Raw genomic sequence first — 25,514 nt, 5'->3', positions numbered from 1 at the left:
AACATTGAAGCAAAAATACCTTCTGAATATATACTGTACATTATGTAAACAAACATTCATAATAAGAATCAACACAGGCCAAAATATTGTTTTCTAGGAAATCAGAGTCTTCTTTCTTTTAAATCACACACATTGAAGATGCTTTTTGTTAGGAAAAGAATGGAGCCTGTTCCTGTATTTGCTTATGTGCTTAAATATCTTGGAAACAAGTAATTGTTACATTCATTTGCTAATGGTTTGTCCTCTTAGTTGGCCTGCTGGTGCAAACAAGGAATACAGTACTATTTCAGTACCTGTTTTTCTTTCTATTTTATTTATTTATTTATTTTTGGCTGCGTTGGGTCTTTGTTGCTGCATGTGGGCTTTCTCTAGTTGCGACCAGCGGGGGCTACTCTTCGTTGCGGTGCATGGGCTTCTCATTGCGGTGGCTTCTCTTGCTGCAGAGCACGGGCTCTAGGCACGCAGGCTTCAGTAGTTGCAGCACGCAGGCTCAGTAGTTGCAGCACGCGGGCTCAGCAGTTCTGGTGCACAGGCTTAGTTGCTCCGCGGCACGTGGAATCTTCCCCAACGCTCGAACCCATGTCCAGTGCATTGGCAGGCGGATTCTTAACCACTGTGCCACCCGGGAAGCCCCCTGAGTACCTGTTTTTCATGTAACACTAGCTACATAATATATACTTAATTCATTTTTATCAGTCCATATTAATAATATAAATAGATTAAATGAAGCAGTGAATTTCAAAACTTGTGCAGGGGAAACTAGTTGATAATTTGTTTCCAGTAAGGCTAGTAGCAAAATAATTACTACAAAGTCAGCCCAAGCTGGCAGTAAACCCTTGATTTAGCAAGCTGAATCAAAGTTTGAAGTTAGTTTATTTCCTATATGACCATGCAAATCTAGAATTTCCTATGTGAAAGAAAGTGCTGGCAGCATCAAAGTCCTGTAATAAGAGAATGAAGCACTGATTAGGTTTTCAGAATGCCAGAGATACTAATATGAAGAAATTTGAATGTCTTAATGATGGCATCACAGCAATGGCCTCAGGATTTCCTTAACGAATCAGAAACTGAGAAACACAATTTGTTAGTCAATAAAGTTCTCAATCAAAAGCCTAAATGTGAAGCAAAAAATGATAAAGACACAAAATCAAAGATGCATTCTCTACTATGACCATCTGCAAGAATTTCAAGCTTTATGTCAACATGTGTACCATCAACAGCCCCTCCAACAGGAAAGAACTTATCGTGACTGTCCATCCCTTTTCAGTTTCAAGTCTTTGAAGGACTGCATTTCCAACTGCTTCCCGGTAGGCAGGGCTGAGCGCATCCAGCAAGGAGTAGACTGTTTCATGGGAGGGAGTCTGTAAATGATCGTCCACCTGGTCGAAAGCACAACCTACCACCCCGAGCCCTGCTTCAGTGAGCTCCAGACAGTAGCTATCCCTTTGTCTTGTTTCCACATTGATATAGGCCACATCGTCTGCACAGCACAGGGTCTTTGAGACAAACATGGTGTTAACTGCAAAGAGAACATCATTTACAACTCCTTCAGCTTCCAGCCTCATGTCTTTCCTATCAGATCCTTCAAAGCCATTAAGCTCTGCATCTTCTTCAAATCCTGACACACTGCTCAGCTCCATGGGATTACAGTCTGTTTCCATTCTGCAAAAACCTTTGACCTAAGCCCTGTGACTTCAAGTTCCATGATCTTTTCAGTAGGTGGAGTGGCTGCAGCTGCGCCCTCTTTCGGCTCTGAGAGGCATGTGACGTGGGAACACTACCGTCTTATTCCTGCCACCTCAGGCACAAGTCTGCACACAGCCGAGTCCTCCTCTTACTCCCTCCCCAGGCATCTGGCCATTTATTTATTTTAATTCAAGGGATACAGATTTTCTGGACACTTGCAACTCTAACCAAGATAATAGCTACCTTGTACCAATGCAAATTCCTGCGGAACAGATTCCATTGAGATGCTAAGTCTACTCTGCATATTCTAAGTATAAGGTGTGGTCTGTGCCCTTAAGGAACATTCAGCCAAATAGAAAGACAAGAGTCACTCCCTGAAAAAGAATAATTTTGTTAAACATTTATTCTCAGCATTCTAAGAGGCATTCTGTTTCTTGCCTTTCCGAAATAGGTGGTTAGCCAATTCCATGGGAGATGTTAGGAGGGAGAACCCCAAGTGTTAACCTGTTGACATTCTACAACAGTTCACAGCAGGGCCAGGACCTAGGGCCTTGGCCTCATTTTCTTTAAATAGATTTTATTTCTTAGAGCTGCTTTAGGTTCATAGCAAAATGAAGCAGAAGGTAGAGAGATTTCCCATTTATACCCTCTGCCTCCACACATGCACAACTTCCCCTATTATCAACATCCCTCACCAGGGTGGCACATTTCCTACAGTTGATGAACCTACACTGACACCTCGTTATCACCTACAGTCCAGAGTTCACATTAGAGTTCACTCCTGACGTTGTACGTTCTATGGGTTTGGGGCCAGCTACCACCATACTTCCCAGGGACTACCGATATTTGGACCCATAAATGTTAGGTTTGCCCCAGAGCCAGGGGGAACGGAGTTGGAAGGGGAAAAGGGATCCAGGTAAAGAGAGAGAACAGAATGATTTCCAGATCATCCGTCTGAGAAGTTTAGATTTTTATGGCTCCAACCGTTTATTTAGCTGACCTTGCTTCATAGAATGTGGCTTTATGGGGCAACAGAGTGTTTTCCTTTGATTTCATAGAGGCGAGTTCTATTTCTATTTTTCTAGAAATTAGAGAAACCTCTGCTTTTTACTCTATATAGGGTATATTTTATCAGACATATTTCTTATGATTCTAGTGTAATTCAAGTATCTAAGTAAAAAAGAGAACATTTCCTATAATAAGGGTATAATATGATGATAATGGAAATATAGGTATGATGTTAGAAGTATGGTTTTAATGCTATCTCTTCAATATATGTCATAGGACTCAATGGAATTGCTCACAGGGGCATCAAACAACTAAGGGGTTTGAGGAGGGGTGTTTGTTCTCAGCCCAGGTCAGGGGATTTGGCCATCTTCTCAATTATCTATACGTCTGTGCGTTATTTTTTATCATCTTCCAGTATAAAAACCTTAGAAGTAGAGTCTGATATCCTAATCTATGGAAGGATGAGGCCAAAGGCTTCATGAAAGGAGAGAAAAGAATATCTTTCATCTTCCATTAGACTCAGAGAAATCTGAGAACATCTACCCACAAAGTCAACAGAAGAAAATGAGTATTCATATAATGGTACCCAACTATTAAACTAAAGAAAACAATGATTAAAGATCGAGCAGGGTATATTTCAGCTATATAGAATCAGGCAGAAAATTCAATAAAAAGCCAATCAAATCTTATACTGTCAAGAAAACTAATTATCACTGAAAAAGATACCAATATGACCAGATTTTAAATTTTTTAAAATACTTCTTTGTGAGAATATTTTTCATATATACTAACCTCTCCCAGATCTAGATATAACTTCAAGTTCATCCCTCTGTTTTAACTGTTATTGTTGTTGTTTTGTTTTATTTTTCCCGCTTTAGAGAGAATTGACAAATTCTGACATTTGTTCAGCTAAAGATTCAGACACTCTCAAGAAATAAAACAATAGCTCATACAAGTTTGCAAGCGACATGTATTGTGTCTTTTAAAACAAATTCCAACACAAACTGGACTTTGGTCTGAGATCACATTGTAAATGCACTGGAAACGAGTACTAGAGTCACAACTATATAGCTTTTTATTTAAAAAAACTACTAAAGAAGTAAGTGAAATCTAACTACACTTCAGTAATTGTCCCAACTTCGTGTTGATCCAGCCTTGATTTTCTAGGTATTCACCCAGAGTGTGCGGTCTACCACTGTCTTATGCCGCTGTATAAAATGTTGCTTATGCCGTCCTGAAGTATTCAGACTCTACTCTTTGGAACAGTGGAAGGTATATACAGAGAGCAATGGTATAACCAGAAACACATTTTGAAAGGATAGCTGGAAATACCATGGAGAATGAGTTTAACTAGAAATATATAGGCAAACCACTTCATACTCTTTCAAAAAGAAAATTTTAAAAGAATGTTATATTCATTCATTAACTCAAAAACCATTTGCTGAGTAGCTATTCCATTACATCACAAAGTGGTTTTCTTTAAAGAGAGTCCTGGCATTTAGTGATAGTTTAGTTGTCTTTTTAGACAGAATAAAGATAAACTTGTTATTTTTGGTAACAAATCAGTACAATCTTTACTGTGCTCTTGACATGGTGCCACATAATATAAAGGACTAAACTACATCCAACAATAGATGATGAGAACTTCAGTGTGGGCAGAGGCAATGAAATTGAAAATAAAGGAAATGTGCAGAAGGAACTCTTCCGCATCCATGGAGGACACACGCGAAGGGAAGAGTGTGGAACTTGCTCCTGCTTCCTGGGATTTGAGTCTACTGGTCTACCCGGGATACCCCAGATGTGCCACCAACCTCAGATGCACGTTCTTCAAAAGGAGAAGACAGGACTAAACTCTAATTTCCCTATTAGCTCTAAAGACTCTTAGCTTTATCTTAGTTAAGAACACACTGTGTCGTATAAAAAGTTCAAAGAATTAGAGAATTAACCTCAATTCACATTGGAGGAAAATCTGTCATTTTGATAGCATTCAGCTACAATTTTCAAATATCCTTGCTTATAACAAGGAACAAAAGTAAACTAGTGGTGCTGCATGGAGAATTTATGCAAAACTCCACTCATATTTTAAATAAATTAGAGGTAATTGTCCAAAATAATTTGAAGTCTTAATAAGAAGATGCAATTTTATTCATGAAATTTCCTTTAATTCTGGTTATAACCTACACAAACAGCTAAGGCTATATGAATAGCATTTGTTAGTTATGGTACTTTTTTAGATTGGCCTCTCAACAAAGTCCCATTCTTTTCTCAAGTCCAGAAAGACAGTTCATGTAAAAGGAGCTATTATTCCTTGATAATTACTCAGTGGCTCTCTGTACAGTATTGCCTCTGCGTCATGTGGTTTAGCAATTTTTAAGAAGAAATTCTTTAAATAGGAATACCAAATAAACACAGGTGGTGAATTTCTACATATAAACTGTTATAAAATTTGTAACTTAGAAGTCCACTTATATAACACATTAATATTTCCATTTAACATGGATGAAAGATTAACACTAGTGATTTTAAAACACTGTTTTAAAAAGAAACTAAATAACAAATTATTCTTATCTTTAAGAGCCATGAGACCACCATCACTCTGTAGTAACACTAAGTAATGCAATAGGTGATATTCTTCCCTATCTTGGGACTCGGTAAAGAACCCAGTAATTCAATAGCTCAGAGGGAGGGTAAAAAGTGAAGGGAAGGAGGTCCAGACAGTGCAGTAGGGACAGGGGGCTGCAACCAGATTAGGAAGAGTAAAATTATCCCCTAGTAATTTGTATGGAGAAGTAGCCCAAAATCATGGTTTTGGGTTTTCCCCCTATAAAACTATTCTACATTCTTTTTTTGATGATCTGTAAGCTCATTTGTCGAGGAACCTTGTTTCAGATGGGAAGAATGAAGAGTGGCCTTTATTTTCAATCACTTAGAAATGTATGGAACAAATAGGATAAGCTGCAGATGGGTGGGTGGCAGTTAGGGAAGGGGGGATTACCAGCACTTTCCATTTTGACTCATAATCACTTAAAACTGAATAAATCTGACTGTGATGTGCAGTGAGGAAAACTCTAGCCTATAAGTGCTCTCTGCCTATGAAAGTAACAGGTCCACAATGACTACATGCTAACTTGCCATTTTTTTTAATGTTCTCTTTTTCTCAGACACGGTTTTAAAAGACTTCAGGATGGTCAGCTCTGGAGCCAAATCCTCTGTGAAAGAACAAAGACAACGTGAAAGGACTGGTCATTAGTTAGGCAGGAGCAGAACCCACAGAAATGCATAAACCGTGGAACCAAGACAGAAACTTAGCAGTCAAACAAAATTAATGCCCAAGGAAACTCACTGAAGCACTACGAAAAGGTCAGCAGTCTGTATCAAATACCACAGAGGAGAGAAGTGTATTTGGTTTTTCCAATTTCACTCCATGAGAATAAGAAAGGATGGTTCCTGATCACCAGTAGGTACCAGTTAGTCCTCATAGCTGCCAGCCATGGACAGGAAATTCGCCAACCAGCACTGAAGCAAAGGTGACCCCATGCAAATTACCTGTGTGGAGCTCAAATGCTACCTAGATGCCTTTGGAACCGGACATCACTGAGAGAGTGGATGGGAGTCACCATGTCTCATCGACTTCTGCAGCTTTGTCTGAGAGTCTGGAGACGTAGGGGTCTTCCAATGGAGACCCTTCATCATGTAAAACAGATCCAGCAAATCTCCTGGAGCGTAGACTTGAGTTGAAGAGTTAGAAAGCAAACCACACAGGAAGACAACTGCTGGCAACCCTGACAGTCTCCCTACCCTTACTGGCCACCAGCCTCCCCTCATTTTCACCTAGTGTACTGGACTTTGGGCCAAATGGATCTTGGTGTACATCCAGCTACAGGTATTTATTAGGCATGAAGTTCAAGATAAGTCCCCCTCAGAGCTTCATTTTCCTCATCTGTAACGTTGGCAGCATCTAGGCTGTAGTAGTTAATCTATGAAACTGCCTACCATGGAGCCCGGTCTACAGAAGCGGGCACCATAGTGCTTGCTTTCTACTTCAGACTCTAAAAGTCCTACCTTAATTATTTGTCACTGGTCCCAGGGTTTTTATTGTTTAGAGATGATCTCTCCTGTATTTAAAACTCAGTTTTCTTGAGTGAAGTTTGATTTAATACCGATCTCTTCTGTACTTCAAATTTAGTTTTGCCCAATGAACTTTAGGTCACCAGGGTTCATTTGTTTGGTCAGTCATCTTTGCCATCACCCCAAGGAGCAAAACCCTGACCTAACCACGTGGCTAATAAAAAGTATCTTTGATAAAAACAATAGAGCTCAAACATAAAAGTGACATTTTAAGTAATGCAAAAATCCACACAAGGCAGCTCAACTTTCACTGAAATTTCAAATCTCTGAATGCACTGGACAGGCTTTCTCCCATCTCCATGCAACTTCTGGGAACTTCAACACAAAAACAAGAAGGTTTCATTTGTTTTGATTCTATCTTTTCACTGGCACTCTGTTGCATTTACTATCTTTCTCCCTGTGGCCTTACTCTCGTTTTATGGGATTAGCTTTACACTTCACAGCACTCATGAGGTTATTCCTTCTTGAACATTCACCACAGGTTCCACATCCTGCTAGCAGAGGGAGATTAGTGTTTTAGTTAAGATTTCTGTGGAAGAGTTATCTGAGACTCAGATGAGTTGGCATTCATTAAAATAATTAAACCCTACTACTAAAGATGATTCAGAAAAGATAATACCTAGTTTTAATCTGGTATCCTTTTCACGAATACTTAATACTTGTTCTAATTTTTATTCCAATCATATATTTAGGTAAAGAAGTTACTACTCCTTTTTTTAACTATATAATTCCCCCTGAGAGGGAACAAAAAAGAAAAATAAAAACACAAAGAATAAAAACAAAAAATAAGAGAAGTTAAGCATGCTGTCTCTGGTCAAGCTAAATTGTCTGGTGCTTCCTGGTACGTCCGTCTAGCAAGGGAATAGCCAAGGTGCAAGACAAGAAAATCCATTTCTACAAATATCATATGATCTCACTTATATGTGGAATCTAAAAAATGGCACAAATGAACCTATTTACAAAACAGAAATTGAGTCACAGATGTAGAAAACAGACTTATGTTTACCAAGGGGGAAGGTGGGGGAGTGGACGGAGGGATAAATTGGGAGATTGGGATTGACATATACACACTACTATATATAAAATAGGTAACAAATAAGGACCTACTGTAGAGCACAGGGAATGCTACTCAGTACTCTGTAATGACCTATATGGGAATGTTAAATGCGCTGTTCACATAAGAGATTTCCACTGAGGAGCTGTCCTGGGGTCCGCTGTAGCCCCCAGTGAGGAATGATATAGATAAGAGAAGCCAGAATATGTGTATCTCACCAATTTGCACTTTCTGAGACCTCGGTACCAAACTTGGGAAACTATTTAAGGCCAAGATGTCGAACATCCTTAGAAGCCAGGACCTCACCGAGGAAAAGAAAAGAGCAGGGTGCCTGCCAGGACAGGTATTTCCAAGTGAAAAGTGCAGGCGACAGGAGTAAGGACAGGGTTTTCTCTTTTTTAGTCTTTGCTCAGATCATTCATTTGGGACTGGGTGGTGGACATTCACTTCTAACTCCCAAAGTACTGTGGGCACCATGACGATGCTATAATTTCACAAGATGCTACGAGCCACCAGGCATTTGTTTCTGCTACTGCAGAATCCCCAAGTCCCATGGCTGCTGAAAGGGGCTCCTCAAACAGATAGCAAGGAACAGAGTCAAGGCCGGCCTGGCACAGACCACAAGGGTCCCATCTCAGCCTTGAATGTGGGTGGGTCCTCAGGGCAGGCTCCAGAGCCTCCCGCAACCAGAAAGCCAACCTCCCACAACCACAACAGAAAACTGTCTGTTCTTCCTCTTCCATCCCTCCTCCCTGGCGCTTCCATGAAGTCCCTCCTGCCAGCCACACCTTATACCTGCTTCAGACTGGCCACCTGCCCAGGGCAGAGCAGCCCCTGCTGTTAGGTCTCCATCACAGTGTCACGCACTCCAGTGTGGAGGATCTCGGTCCCGTTTTTGAAAAAAAGAGAGGAGTTGACTCCGCCTGGACGCCTTGGGGTGCACTCAGGCCCCCTGCTCCCCTGAACTGGGGGACACTCTGTGGCCCCATCGGTTGCTGCACGGCACCTCCCCTACTTCCCAGGTTCCACTTCTCAACACCCCTCATCCTAGTTTCCACGGCAACGCATGGTTCTCTTCATGAACCTACAAGAGCAAGGACAAGCCTTCATCACGGGAGGAGATTTTAAACAAAAAGTACATAACAAAAGTCACAAATTACTTCTTCTTTGGAGTTATTTGAAGATTTAGCGGCTGCGTGTTGAAGAACGCTGTATTACTACCCACACACCTTTCTTCTGGCTGAAATCCCCATTTAGGAAAAGTGCTCCGTCCTGCAGAGCTTCAGTCTATGTTTTCGTGTTCCGGGAGCTATGACTGACCCAGGAGGGTCACCCCATGGCTGTAAAACCTTCGCCTATGCTCTTATTTATACGGATTTTGAAAGGTTCCTCTTGATCGTTAGCACACACGGAAACGTGGAGGACTTTTCACTGCTCACGCAGCGAGTCCCTCTGGGACGCACTGTGAGATATTTGATTAGCTCGGGAAGATAGACTCGTTTCCCAGAACTGCTGAGTGGTGTCCCGTTTCTGCAGAGGTTGCAAACTGAGCCTGTGACTGCACGCTCGTGGGCCCGTCCAGCCCGGGGCGAAGCTGCCCTTCCTTCCATGAAACTGGCATTTGCTCTTTGCCGGCCTATAAAGGAGCAACTGCTTTGTGTACTTAGTACTCAACAAATATTAATTAATGGTACTACGGTCTATATCTGCGCAGGCTGTCTCTGCTTCTTTTTATAAATGACCATGTTTCACTGTTATATTTAGGCATTGCAGAAGGGCGTTACATTACATGGTACAATGGTGTTCAATACTCAAAGAAACCATTACCCTGGTTTTTAAAGTCTGAAGAAGATGCCTCGGGCTCTAGTAGTAAGAGTCTCTATCCTTTGATGTTTAATTGTTGAAGGAGGAGGAGAGGGGGAGGGGAGGAGAAGAAGAAGAAAATGGGGAAGAGTTGTTACGAGGTAATGGAGAGGAAAACGGGATGACTGGGGAAACCGTCTGTAGAGGGTAGTCGAATACGGGAAGAATAATTTAGGACTCATACACATTAAAAATGGATTTCCTTTCGAAGAGAAAAACAACAACAACAAGAAAATAATTAGCGTGTAGCCTGGTTCGGCTTCGTCCGAACCCAGAAGTTAAGATAAGGACTCGGATGCAAGTGGTTTCTTTAGAAGGGATCAGGGACCCCAGAGCCGAGGAAGGGGCGCGAGGAGAAAAGCCCACGGAGACTGCGGGAGCAACTGCAGCCTGCAACGAGGGCCCGGTCCCGCCCGGGAGCCTCAGAAATGCCCCGCACGACTGTCTCTTCAGGGGAAGAAAGGCATTTACCCCACCTTGCGCCTCCTCTGCTTCAAGAGGACGACCAACCCACAACACTCCCTGCTGGGGCTGAGTTCCCACAGCCCTGGGGGGACACCCCAGGAGGAAGAGCACACAGATGCTCCCAGAGCTTGAGAGAAGACCGTCAGGTTCCAGGGTCCACACAGCCGGAGGCGGACGAGGGAGGTGGGGACCAGCCCAAAGCATCTGCCCCAGCAGGGCCACGTCTGGGCTCCGTGGATCAGATCCCTGCAGCAGTGACATTCCTCAGAGTGCTTGCCTGACGAGCCGAGCCGTCCCTCTCCGGCCCCTCCCTCTGCTATAATCTTTACCCCCTTGACATGTTGTCATGTGATTTTTTTTTTTTTTTTGCTTGATGTCAGTTTTCCCGATTCAAAGGGTACACGTCTCCCCAGGACCCACGGCAGTGCCGGACACACAGAGGGTGCTCCATCTGTATTGCTTAAGGGATTCATGTCAAGTTGTTCCATGCACTATATTAAAAAGTAAGTAATCAGGGCTTCCTTCCCTGGTGGCGCAGTGGTTAAGAATCTGCCTGCCAATGCAAGGGACACAGGTTCGAGCCCTGGTCCAGGAAGATCCCACATGCCGCGGAGCAACTAAGCCCGTGCGCCATAACTACTGAGCCTGTGCTCTAGAGCCCGCAAGCCACAACTACTGAGCCTATGTGCCACAACTACTGAGCCTATGTGCCACAACTACTGAAGCCCACGTGCCTAAAGCCCGTGCTCTGCAACAAGAGAAGCCACTGCAATGAGAAGCCCGCGCACCACAACGAAGACCCAATGCAGCCAAAAATAGAAAAAGTAATGATAATGCCCTTGATTTCTACATCTAGGGGAATATGTGATGCTTTCACAAGAAATATTAGGATGCTTTGAACTCAAAGGACAAGAGAGTCTTTTGTTAGAAAAACAAAAACAAAAAAACTGGGCCTTCCCTGGCAGTCCAGAGGTTAAGACTCCCCGCGTCCACTGCAGCAGGCGTGGGTTCCATCCCTGGGTGGGGAACTCAGATCTCACAGGCCAGCGCAGTGGGCCAAAATGGAAAAAGAAAAACAAACAAGCAAACAAAACAACAACAAAAACCTACCTACTGATATTATTACACTACGTGGATATATAAGTATTATACAGATGTACAGACTGTATTACGTGGTTCCATAAATCTGGCTCTCCGCAGAGCGCACTGAAAGTTGCGGAGGCTTAGAGGAGAGAGCGGGAGACCCAACAAGGCAAATGCACCTGCAGGAGCCGGGAGACCCCTCACTGCCGTCCTGTGATCTGTGCGGCTGGCAGACAGCGTTCTGCACAGCTTGTTGGAGAGAAGATGAGGTCTTCATATTAATCAGTTGGTAAAGAACCAGTCTGTGAAAAAGCCTAAAGCAAAAGGAGGTTTCTGGAGCCCAGGGCCCTGACAAGATCAGGGTGTAGGAGCTCATGCGATGGGGCAGAGGAGGTCAGAGGCAGAGAAGCATTCAGACCACGTGGAACCAACAGAAATCCAATTTAGGCTATTATGTTCCCTCAAGAGACAAAAATAAATAAATAAATAAAAATAAAAAGCCCTCATTTTAAACAACAGAAGCAGAAAAATCCTGCAGTCGATACCTGAAGAGTGACTCGAAGTGCCTCAGGAGAGCAGACAGAAGCAGGGAAAGAAGGGTGGGATCAAGCCCTCACCACAACACCCTGTAATTACAGTTAATCTTGGCTTCTTACCTCCGACTCCCATCTTCCCACTGATACTCTTCCCAGATCAAGGAACACGTCTTTGGTTTCTTTATTCTCCAGAAAAAATATGCTTTTTAAAACTTTTGGGAAAGATTTAACAAGGGGAATGAAGAGAAAATAGTTTTAAATTTAAAATTAAATGAGAATGAATCTAGGCATTAGGGAAAACATGCTAATTACCTGATGTTCTGTAATTAATACTGGTCTGGATAGCCTAACCCTTCAAGAAACTCCATATGTTAGCTATTGTCCCCGAAAGATGAGCCATTCTCAGTGTCTTTGGAACATGCTATTATCGAATGCCGAATGAGTGCACTCAACGCCCAAGTTGTTATTACTCATTCGAGTTGCACATTTGAGTGGACAGAAAGCCATCCTACGCGCCCACTGTGAAATAATTTTCTTCCCAATTGTCCTTACGTGGCTTCATTTCTAGAGAATATAGCAACATTGCACTTCTGAGAATATTAATCATAAAATCCTGAGTAGAGGATTTTTTAGAACAAAGCAGTATCTCATGTCTTGAAGAAAATGGGAAGCAGTAACTGTATATTTTTTCCCACAGTGAGTAAGTACTAAATAAAGGGCGAAATAGTAGGACTGAATCTTCAAAGATTCAGAGTATATTCATGCAACAAGCACTTGTGAAGCAAAGAATTGGGAATTGAGGGTTCAAAGATGAATAAAATATAGTCTCTGCCCTCAAAAATAATTTATTTTTTAACATTCTCTATCTGTTTGCTTTGACTATGTTGTCTCCCAGACCCAGAACATAAGGTTTGTCCTACAGCTAAATCAAAACCAACTGATGGACAGTGAGACCCAACCCCAATTCCCACTGTCCCATCATGGTAACTGGAAAAAGTACAATGTTCTAGGGATTCCTCAGTGTATTCAGCCGTCACCTCAACACTGAAAAGAATCCTTTATTTGGTCATATCACTTCTGACATTTTTCAACATTTCCTCTGAAGAGCAAGACTTGAACCCAAGATCTTTTGGAAGGTAAGTAACATCACAGCAGCCCCTTTTATTCTGTGAGGAGAAACTATGACAATGGCCAGAGAAGAGTTCTGGGCTCCAACCACCTCACCATGACAACTAGTAACCATCAGCGATGATTTACCAGAGGAGAGCAAACAGCCGACGGTTGGGTTGTTACCCAGCAGAGTATGGGGGTAGCTGTAGAGTCTTCCCTTCTGAGGGTGGGAGCAGGTCTGTGACATCCTGGTGACCTCTTTAACTCATGAGCCCCACTAAAATAGAAAGCCATCCCCCTCTTCTGTTTTAGCCAAGCAGAAGACCTTTTGACTTCTGCTCCTTAATTTACCTCCAATAAAGTTTCCATTTTTACCAAAATCCAGGATTGGGGGAAATAGTGTCTAATTACTAAATATTGTCCTTTGATTGGGGTGGGGGTATTAGCAGGGGGTGTCCACATCAGCGAGTGATATGGACTGAATTGTGTCCTCCCCCCAAAATCCATATGTTGAAACTCCAACCTCCAATGTGACTGTATTTGGACTCAGGCCTTTTAGCAGGTAATTATGGTTAAATGAGGTCATAAGGGTGGGGCCTTAATCTTATAGAACTGGCGGCCTTATAAGAACAGGAAAAGTGAGATCTCTCTCCCTCTCCGAGCATGGACAGAAAATAGGTCATGTGAGCACACAGCAAGACGACAGCCACCTACAAGCCCAGAGAAGAGGCATCAGAGTGAAATCTACCTGCTGGCCTTGGTCTTGGACTCCTCAACCTCCAGAACTGAGAGCAGTAAACGTCTGTTTTTTAAGCCACCCAGTCTATGGCATTTTGTTTCTGCAGTGCTAGCAGACTAGTACAGAGAAGTTCCATGGTTTCAAGGTTGGAGAAGAGTTCCTCATTCAAGTCGACATGGATAGATACTTAGACTGCCAAAATGCAGGTGTCGAAATAATCCAAGAAAGAAGATGATGCCTAATAAGTCAGAGGATTTCTGAAAGGCCAGAAGCAGGTGTTAAATGCTAGAGTGCAGCGTTAAGGATATGGGAGCAAAATCAGCGGATTAAGTATAAGAGGGTGGCTCCAGCCCAGTGGTTGATCCAGGAGCACGACCCGAGTGTAAACAGCTGGGATTAGGATGAGCAAATCCCTCAGGTGCCATTTTCGGGGTTTTGCAGACTCAGAGATTCTGGGGTCACCTGGTGGAAACCCGTTATGAATATTGGGTCCTTGTCCTTTGGGAGGTAGGCTCCAGCCCTTCTTTCCACCTCTGACCTTTCTAGGTAACCAAGTCCTAGAACTGGTCTAGATGGTGACAGGGTTTCAACATTTCTCCTTCTCTCTCTGGTCTCTCATTTCATGTGCCATGCCAAGGACTGGGCAGATGTGGACAGCAGGGTCTCAGCTTCTGAGGCACAGGTGGGAGCAGTCAAATACGGATCGGGAAAATTTGTAGAAACTTCTCTAAGACCCATATGTGATCAACCTAGCGGGACACAGCAGACAAGTGAATATGAATACAGAGGACTGTGAAGAGTTCTTTCTAGAACTAGAATATAAAATGGAGATGCCAGTCAGAAGTCAGGTGACCAGGAAAGGTGTGAAAAGAGATTTCCTTGACAGAATGGTAGTGGTTGAGACAAATGACTAGTGTAAGTGTTTTCCCCCACAAAAATGGTGTTGTAGATTCATGTCCTGATGAAATCCCAAAGCATTCTCGATTGGAAGCAGGTGTGGTTTTTCAAGCCCATAGGGTCATCCATAAACCACGTCAAAGGTATTCCCACACAAGAGGGTGTCACACGTCTTCAGGCAGTGCTTAAATATCTGTCTGGACTTGGGGATCCTGAGGCACTAACACTGATGATGGTGACAGGATTCTCCTGAAGAGAAATAAAAAGCTGCCCTGGGCAGGACTTCAAGCCCAATCAAGAAGCATCATGTAGTGGTTCATAGTTTGGAAACTGAAATCTCACAGACTTTAGTCTTGATCTCTGCTATGCCAGGTACTTGCTGAATGACCTTGAGAAGGGAACTAAACTCTCTGAGTCTTGATCTTCCCACCTATAGCATGTCAATAATAATAGTATCTATCTCAAAGGGTTTGGAGACAATTAAACAAGACAGTGCTTACATAATAGGGAAGAACAAATCTGACTCCGTATTGGATCTGTCTCTTCTTACTTTAACCTTTGTGTTCTATTGTTTTGCTACAAGTTAATCACTAAGCGGGTGTTGCCTATAAGCTTAAATTATACATGATGGGAACCCTGCCTCCCATGTAATGAAAGTTAAGCTAAAATACCTTTGTTTAGCTCACAGGAAACAGCTAGACCAGGCCCACCTGTGAATGGCTGCAGGAAAGAAGAAATGAATGCATCCCCTCTGGACTCTGACTGGAACCAGGACTTTACCCCCTCTCCTTTTAGTATAAAAGAAGCCTGAATTCTAACTTAGGGAAGATGGGTCTTTGGGACACTAGTCCACCATCTTCTCAGTCTGCTGTCTTTCTGAATAAAGTCACTATTTTTTGCCTCAGCAACTCATCTCTCAATTTATTGGCCTGTCATGTGGTGAGGAGTATGAGCTTCTACTTGGTAACACTTGTAAAGCTCCTATTACAATGTCAGGCACAGAAGTACACTCATAAACATTTTATAACCAGAGCCTAGATCGATTTTAAAAAACCCTGCTCATGGGAGTTGGGGTTAGCAGATGTAAGTTTTATATACAGAATGGATAAACAACAAGGTCCTACCTAGGGAACTATATTCAATATCCTATGATAAACCATAATGGAAAAGAATATTTTAAAAGAATCTGTATATGTGTGTGTGTGTGTGTGTGTGTGTGTGTGTGTGTGTGTGTGTGTGTGTGTGTGTGTGTATAACTGCATCACTTTGCTGTACAGCAGAAATTAACAAAATATTATAAGTCAGCTATACTTCAATTAAAAAAAATCATGCTCAACATTTAACCAGTTTCTTCATCCTGCAAGGACATGTTTTCCTCTTTTTTTCCTAACCCTAGGTACTATAGAAGAAGACATACAAAGTCTTGGCTAAGGTAATCTAGTTTTGATTATGAGTTGAATATAGAAGTTAACTTTCAAAGGGATTTCTTTCCAGTACAACAAAATATGTTATTTTTCAATCTGCTTTTTTCTGGTGTTCTATCAGTCACCTTTCATTCCTTTCTTCCCTCTCCCACTTCCCTCCTGGAAAGTTAGGCTCTCACTAAGCCATTTACCAGATAACATTACTGATTTCCATAAGTATCCATGCAGGGCACTAGCACACTCAAATAGATGTTTATGGTGCATATTAGCCTCTATTCCAATACAAAATTTCATTATTTTCTTTAATACATTTTAATACAATTCTTGAATACAAGAATTAAATCTGCATGCTGTGTGACAATTCCTTTGCTCTCTCAATTTTAGTTAGAGACACTAACAGCATTTTCTCATCAGGTCCTGCTACAAGAATCTTGTTTTAAGTATTCTCTCTTCAAAGTGCTTTGTTTGTTTGCCTCCCTGGAGCATCAGCTCTTACAATTGTGTGGCATCTAAATTGTTTCCATGACTGGAACATCAGTGAGGGACTTAAATAGTTGAGAGATGCTTAGTTGTAACAACCAATGCAGGACCAATCCTCTCGTCAAACAAGGATCAGGGACATCCCAAACAAAATGTTGTTTCCTTGAAGAAAAGATCATCTACATCAAGTAACTCAATAATACTTGTGAAAGTAAATTGGGAAACAAACAAACAAATTTAAACATGTATAATCTGTGAACAAAAAATCTTTCTACAGCATCAAAATTAATATTTGTAATTCTTAGAAGTTGTTTACATCCTAAGTATGGGTTTGCATTACAAATTTTGGGGTAGGAAATACAATACTGCAGAACTGACCTTCCAGGGGAGCTGCTGTCTTGGCCACAGTCCGATGCAGGGAATCAAATGCTGTGATGCATGGCCCAGGAAGCTGCCCACAGATTGGTTAGCTCCAGAACAGTACTTACTGCTAGACCAGAATAAGCAGAAATTGGATGCCTCATATCAGCCTCACATCATCTCTGAAACTAGCACCTGACCACTGGGTGGCCTGCTAAGATGAAAAGTATCAATACCTCAGGACCATACTTGCCAGCAACAAGAGAGGATGCAGCAAAGACACAGCCTGAGTGAGGGTGTGTGATTATTGAATACCTGGAGCCTTAGCTGCAAGAGAATCTGAAAGAAGTGAGTGCAGTACAGGAAGACGCACAGAGAGAAAGGGATACTCGACTGATGAGTCAGTCCCCCATATCCTCCACGCTTACCGTTCTGTCCCCTGTGGATCTAACCGGTACCTCTCCTCTCATGTGTCCAGATCGTTGATGGAATAAACCCAAGATGACTGAAAGAGGTCTTCCCAGTGTCCTTCCCAAAGGGGTCAGGCATGGAATTTCATGGAACAGAGCACTATGTGAAATACTTCGGTTATCCATTTTTTTGTTCCTAAAATTACTGAGGACCAAGTTAGTTCTTTCACTCAACAAAACCAATTCATAAATAGAATGCTTATTTTTCTAGTTATATAACAAGGGAACAGATGGCAGTGGTTCGACTACAACCCAGGGTGGCCCCGGGATGACAGAGACTGGTACGCAGGGAACAGTCTGACTCAATGCAGGATCATTGTGGTTGCTTTCTGCTTGTGCTCTGCTTCCCTTTGGCCATGTGCACCCAGTATTAACATGCTGCAGCCCTTTCCCATGGACAGATCACACGAGGGGCCCACATCAGTCAGGGCTTCCCTCGGGTAAGAAACTAGATTGCTCTTTTGTTGAAAAACTCAGTGTTGAAGGACTGACACATGGTACCTCCTCTTACTCACAAAGGTCTTCCAGGAAAGCAGTTTTACAACCTCCATTGATAACCTGTTCTGTTCTTAACCTCCTGCTGCCAAGAGGGGCCCTGGTTACAGGCAGCTAAATAGATTTACCATTGGGTGGCAGAATGCAAACTTTCTTGTTAATCCTAAAAACGCTAAATGCACTGACTTTAAAAATCCTAAATTTGAGAAGAAAATCTAACAAAATAATTTTTCTCTAAGTACTAACGTAGTACTTAATTTGCATAATTAATGGCTTGTTTCCTAGACAAAAATTTGAGATACAAACAGGCCAAAATAACCCACAAAGACCCACTAGTAGCCTTTATTTTTTTGTGTGAAATAATTGATACATTCCTTAAATTTATCTCTCTCTTTGTATGTTTTTTTTCACACACACACACGGTATTTTATTTTTACAAGAGATAAATAGACTGACACCAAGCATTGTAAATGGGTGACCACGACAAAAGCAACAATGATTGCAATTACCAAACACGAAACACACTCACACTGTGTCATAATATTGACATTCAGTCCAGCAATCCTCCACTGTAACAGCTCCTTTACTTTGCAGTGAAAATTGACTTGTATATTTTTTGCCTGAGTCCTTGTGGGATTTTTTTTTTTAATTCAAACAGAAAGCCACAAAAATTATAATCATCCTCATCAGTTCACTGTCTCCTTGTACGGTTTTTAACAAACATTTTATTTTATTTAACATTTAATTTTTATTGGAGTATAGTTGATTTACAATGTTGTGTTAGTTTCAGGTGCACAGCAAAGTGATTCAGTTACACATATACATGTATCCACTGTTTTTTAGATTCTTTACCCTATAGGCCATTACAGAGTATTGAGTAGAGTTCCTTGTGGTATACACTAGGAACGGCTATACACTAGGTCCTTATTAGTTATCTACTTAATATAGTAGTGTGTATAAGTCAATCCCAGTCTCCCAATTTATCCCTCCCCCCCGCTTTCCCTGCTGGTAACCATAGGTCTGTTTTCTACATCTGTAACTCTATTTCTGTTAATGAACATTTTAAAACTTGTTGTGAGGTTTAATGAAAATGTGTTAAAAGCCAATGGACAAAAATATATTTAGCACTGGTCTGGCATGGGAACAAACACAGAGACCCAACGCCAACATTAACTTCGAGGTCCTGGACCCCCTGTCATGACCCTCACTGGATCTGGGGAGGTGGAGGTGGGTTCTCGGTAAGAGACTGGGTGTCAGACAGTGAGGGGTCACTTGGGAAATCAAGACAGAGGTCAATTTCCAACAGATATAACAGTATCTGGACTTTTAACGGCCAGTATGCGCCAATAAGCTCAGTATTCTTACTATACTTGCAAAGAGAGGTATTGTTAATGCCATTTCCATAAAAACATTTCCATCAACTGTAGAATTTTGCAGCTGGCCTATGTGAAAATAGTGCTCTGGTGTCCAATCATCATTTATGGAAAGAATGAATGGATAGCCAGTCGCCCTTGTCAAAATGATGGCGTTTGAGTGTCACTTCCTCTTGGTACCATTTCCCCCACTTGACTGTGTCCTGTGTATGTTCCTACGGAACTGCCTAAGTTTCTCGTTTCTGAGGACTCGACCACAAAAGGAACCCCCCTAACAGTACAAATGACTGCAGAGGAGTGATGTGCCCCTAACCCAGGAGTAATTCTACCGAAATGGGAGAGAAAACATTAAGCCCAATGACTATATTGTTCATCGAAACTGCCAGGCATTCATTAGTTGACACCGTGTGATATAAGGAGTCCTTGATGCCTCTGACCACACAGCAAATGGGCGACCCCGCTCTCTGCCCACTTGTGAAGTCAGCTCTCCAGGCTAACTTGTCTCATTTGCTGCTATTTCCTGCTACCCGAAAGCTCAGCTAATTAGCTAACAGCGGTGCCGAAGGAAGGTGACTTCTCTACACGGCCCACTTTCTCTCGCCCTCTTCTCTTTCTTTTTGCCCTCCACCTCCATCCCTCTGTGCCCAAAGAAAGCAGCTATAAAAGCATCATTTCTTCTATGAAAAAGAACACCCATGAATCACTTAATAAGTACATACTTGTGGAGCTAAATTGTATGTAGATGAGCAGGCCTCACAATTGGCCATAATTTCTTCTTATTAAATCCTAAGTAAGTTTGACCCATTAACTTATTCAAAATTATCAATTTTCACTATTTCAAAACCATGAAAAGCGTTTGGCAATTTTACTACGTCCTGGATTGGCTCCAAATTAAAACCGCACCCTCTTTATAAAGGGTCCAAATGATATCATGATATTTCTTTCTTCTCCTTTTTTATGCTCCTCATTATGTCTGGGAAATAGACCACTGAAGCTACCGCCTTTCATGGAGGACTCCTTTGGCAGAAAAAAAAAAAAGTGCCACTTACTTTTAAGTGGAGCAAATTGTTTAGTCATTTTATTCAACCTTAGACTTGGCATCTGGAAGAACTGCTTTGATTCTGAGTAACAGACTAGGGCTAAATCCTGGAACATCTTGAATATCAAGCTAAGGAGTTCTTCAGGCTGCAATAACATACAGAAATTTGTGGAGCTTGTAGATCACTTAAGAGACACTTTCGAGTGCCCCAGGTACAGTCCTCTGGGTCAGGAATACAGCCATGAACACAAAAATAACAGCCCCTGCCTTTGTGGAGCTTCTGGTCTAGTGGTCATGTTTTGAAAGATGTAAATGTATGGGATGGACTGAAGGTATGAGATGGGGAAAGACGTAAGATGGATTTCACCCTCACAGGCTGCATGGATACACAAGAATGGAGAGGTTGCAAGCTTGACATATGTTGAGTCTGAAGAAACAGATAACTTGAATAATTATTAACAGAAAGATGGAGTTTTGAAAAAATTTTCAGAGAAAGTTGATGACTCTGATTTTGGACATGTTCAGTTTGAGGAAATATGTAAAAATCCAGTTGGAGATGTCCAACCAAAAATGAAATTCCTGGACTTGAAGTCTGGGAAAGAAACGGGGGAGAGTCCACTGAGCAAAGATGCGGCAGGTATTGTAGAAGCATCTGGGGTGACCAGAAAGATGGTAGAAAAAAGAGACTATGGCACTAACCTTGTCTCTGTGTTCTAACATTGAACGAAAATATCCTGCATCACTTAGGATTTCCTATCATGCATGTTTATACCCACAGCTGTGACGCCCATGAAATATGATAAGGGCAGAGAGGAAATCTATAACTCAGTGTGTTCTGTCTACCTTACATGAAAGGAAATCAGATGGATCTCCCCTTAGAAGGAAAAGGGTTGTCGAGCATTTATTCTTGGGCCAGCTCTTCTCCAGAGCCCTTGCTGGTCTGGAATCTCTCAGAGAGGCAGATCCCAAGCTCCCTGTGCCTTTAATTAATAAGAGAGATCACGATGTTCCAGGCCTGTGTTGTTTGTGAGAGAGATGAGGTTACACGGTTGCTGAATGTATTCCAAGGAAGGATTCATGAGAGCAGATGCCTGATCCAGACATTCAATTACCACTGCAGATCCCGCAGAAGGGGTAGCTTTGCTGGAGTGGCAAGTGGCATTTATCAGGGGCATGGAAACTGGTAAACGGCTGCTGTCCTCTGGAACATTGTCCAGAACAGGGAACGGATCAGAAAACAACAGGTCGGTAAACATTTAGCAACCGAAATGTATTGCAAATGAGCTCCTAAGAGAATATACTATGCAAAGATCGTCTTCCAACCGGCTGGAGTGCTGTGTTGTGATTAGAATGGGTTGGGGGAGACTTCAGTCATTTGGGAAGAAAGTACCCTCTTTGTTTTAAGATTGTTTGATGAAGAATAGTAACGTGTTTACGTTCAGTTGTGCTACTTGGGGATCACACACATAGGCTTTCAACATTAAAAAAAATATGGGAAGTAGGACATTTATTTGAACCAATATCATGTGTGAGAAAACAGGGAATAGAGTGAATGTGAATAACTCAAACACTCTGATAGTGTCAACTGACAGCAGATTCAGTAAACACTTGGAAACATGAAAGTAAGGAGACAAAGTATTTTGAATGCATCATGCGAATCAACATCATGCAATGTTGTTACCAAACGTCGATGGTGGTTTCAGTCCTACAACAAGAAGGTGACAGTCCTATTCAAACCCTAACCTGGTCAGGGTCCTTCAAGACTACTGGTCAGTTCTGAGAGCCCCACCAGAATCCAGTCAAAGGAAAACAACCACACTAACGAACAAATCAAAACCTATGCAATGGGAGGAAGTATCGAGGAGGCTTAGACGTTTACCCTAGGAAAAAAGAAGATCTAAGGGGAGAATGGTATTTTAAAGGGTTTTACTTATTCTCTATAACTACAGAGGGAAAGCTAAGAACTGACTCATTCATTTGACAAATATTTCTTGAGATTCTGCTATGTGCTAGATATTTGGTAGACAAAGTGAATGAACACATGTAACCCCTGCCCCCTTGAAGCTTATAGTCTAATACAGGAGTCGTAACTAACCAAACAGCCCACAAATGGAGATGACAAATTCTACACAGAAGAGGTGCAGGTTGTAGGAAAGCAGGTAACAGAAGAGCTGACCACGTTAGGCAGTTGAGAATGACTTTCTTACAGAAGTGATGGGAGGAAATACAGACGTGGGCTCAATACAAAGAAAATCATGTAAAGAATCATTCGAGGAACGGGCTGCCTCCAGAGGAAGTGAGCATCTCATCACGAGGTGGATGGATGCGTCAGACAGGGTCTGTGTGGCTGGCTGCTGGATAGCTTGTGTGGAGGAAGCCACACAACAGGTAAGCCTATGTCAGGTAAACTGAGAACCCAGCCAACCCTGAGTCCCTGGTACCAGTAGGGACACCTGGCAATCCCTATGAAGGCTCTGAGGAGGGCTTTTAACATGACCAGTTTGGATATTGCCCTGTGGTTATAAAACTTGTTGGCATTCTGCCAATCAAGCCAGGTCATTTACATGCATATATACACGCACACGTGTGTCCATGGAGATATAGCTCCATGTATGTACACGTATACAGAGGGGGGTGTGTGTGTGTAAAAGTATATATTATATATATTTATTATAAGTATATATGATACTTTTACACCTATATCTATATGTTTTTAATCAGAAGAAATTAGCGTTGCTATGTCATCAAATCAATGCCACTGCACCCACCGTTTAGTCTACCTCTGTTTTGCCAAGCTTGCCTTCTTTTCCTTTTCTATTAAACAGAATATGTGTTGGCAGGGTGAAGAGGTAGAGTGAGGATTAAATGAACTCAACGATGCGTTTTGCCTGTATTTTTCTTTTAGAACATAGGTTTATATACTTTAGGACTGGGGGCCACAAGCAATGGCCCTTGGGCCTGGTTTTTATAAATAAAGAACACGCTCATTTACATACTGTCCATGGTAATTGCAACAGAGACTTTATGGCCTGTTAAGCCCAAAATATTTACGATCTGGTAAAAACAGAAAACAAGAAAGTTATAGATTCCGAGGATCAAAAGCGCTCACTGGCCATAAATAAGTTGATTTGAGTATCAAGGAGAATAATAACTGCAATGGATTAAAACTTATTAAATATAATTTAATTAAACCCATAAGTTCATAATTATACTTGAAAAAAATGCAGTGGTTATCTTTAGAAGATCAAAAGAAACCACTCATTATTTTGAAAACCGGTTAATAAGGAAAAAAAATCATCCTGCCTTTTCTACACAATCCATACTTCAGGGATTGTAACCCAAGAATCAACAAGGGGAAAGTTCTCTTTATAGAAGATTTGTAGCTAATAAATGAAGAGTGCATGAAAATTAGAATTTTACCATTTTGCAATTTCTAAGAAAGTAATAGGGCCACGCAGTACTCATCAATGGCTGGTAGCCTGACAAGAAGAGAGACAACCCAGACCTTACATACCTCCTGATGAGGGTAGACACCACCACCTAAGAGGAAGTCTTCTAAAGAAAATCAAATCTGAGGCTGATCAAGCGTCTAGATATAACTACCAATATACAGAAAATACAAGAAGCCAAAAAGTATGCGAAATACCGCCGTGCGTACGTAATCCACAAACATACAGACATGAAGAAACTCTACAAGACAAATAACCTCATTATTTCCATTTTAAAAAACTGCAAGTAAAAAAAAAAAAACTGCAAGTAAACAGAGACGAAAGGGGAACATACAGATTATTGAAAGAAATTAAGATACATATCGCCAATGTCAATGTATGGATCTCATTTCAATCCTGTTCAAACATATCTATAAAAACTAATTTCAAGTCTAATGGAGAAACGTGAATACTAAGTAGATGTTTGATATTAATAAATTATTATCAATGTTTTAGATGTAATAATGGTATCCTAGTTTTTCTAAAGAATCCTCATCTTTTAGGAATACATACTAAAATATGTAGAAATGAAACATTATGTGATATACGGGTTTTACTTGAAAATAATCCTTGTCAAGGGGTTGTGGGCAGAAGTATAGATGGCAAAGAAGACATATGTTGACAGCTGTGGAAACTGAACGCTGGCCCAGCTGGTTCATTGTACCACTGTCTTTATTTTTGTATATGATGGAAAAATTTCAAAATACAAAAAGTTTATTTTTTTCCTTTTCACTACATCACATAGGAGTGTAGTGATTAGAATCACAATTAGACATAAGTATGTTTCAGAATTTTACCAATGGAAACGCATATGGAAGTCAATTCCCTAGCTTGGAAAGAAGTAACGAAGGCTCTATCTTGTGGGATGCAGGGTGCACAACAAAAGCAAACCAAGGCTTTATTCTCCTTTATGCTGCACCCAGTAGGGCTCTTGCAATGCCATCCCGAGCTCTTTCCTCAACAATTATTTGACTTGGGGTTGAGGAGGTAGGAAGACGAGGAAAGCCAGGGAGGGAGACTGACATTGTTCGTGCTGGTCGATGCTCAGGACACTTCTGTATATTGGCAGCCACTTCAGAGGGAAAGGAACTATGCCAGGAAGGGAATAAATAGTTTTTTGGTTTGGGGTTTCTTTAAGAGAAAGTTGTCTCAATTTCTAGAAGTTCATAATTCTGATCCCACTGATATTTTAATGAACGGGGGAAGGAGTTTCTTTTTTTCTTCTGCTCTATCACTCAGCGAAGTGTCTGGTGTTACAGGAATCTGGTACTTATTCCCTCAGCTGGCATTTAGCAATCACCCACTAAGTGTCAGAACGTGTACTGGGAACGAGAAGCATTTACCGAACGGAAACCAAGGAATGGTTCTGTGTAGCCCCATCTCTGAATGTCAACAGTCTCCGGTTATTCGTGCCCAGGCAGAAGAGAAGTGGCCTGGGGACAGGCGTTCTATGTTTTTATTCACTAACTGTTTGTTCCCATCAAGCTCTTTGGAGGCAGATGGTGGAGGCTTCCTTTCAACAGAATCCACGGGACTAGGGCGTTACTCTCCTGTCATCCACGAAGAGCTTCTGAACTGACTCCCGGGTACAGCCAATGTCCATCTGCACTCGAGATGCACTAGGGCCACCGCCCTGCCCTTCCTTTGTGCCTCCTGTGAGAATCTGTTCCATATTCCCCAAAGGAACGTCCTTTGGGACCTCTGATAGGAACGCTGCCAGGTTTGCCTGTGGGTCGTACGAAAGTAAAATTCTTGATTTTCTTCTGTAGTCCCACACCTGTGGAATAAGTGCCCTGTGCAGTATTCAAGGGTATGT

General features: G+C 41.8%; 1 pseudogene; it reads right to left on the bottom strand.

Annotated features, from left to right (window-relative positions):
- Positions 1-1,240: 1,240 nt before the first annotated feature.
- Positions 1,241-1,661, bottom strand: LOC101289732 (GSK3B-interacting protein-like; annotated as a pseudogene).
- Between the last annotated feature and the right edge of the window lie 23,853 nt (positions 1,662-25,514).

Source organism: Orcinus orca, chromosome 17 (assembly GCF_937001465.1).
Source record: "Orcinus orca chromosome 17, mOrcOrc1.1, whole genome shotgun sequence".
NCBI lineage: Eukaryota > Metazoa > Chordata > Mammalia > Artiodactyla > Delphinidae > Orcinus > Orcinus orca.
Note: the sequence above shows the minus strand (reverse complement) of the source record. Positions and strands in the feature narration are given on the sequence as shown.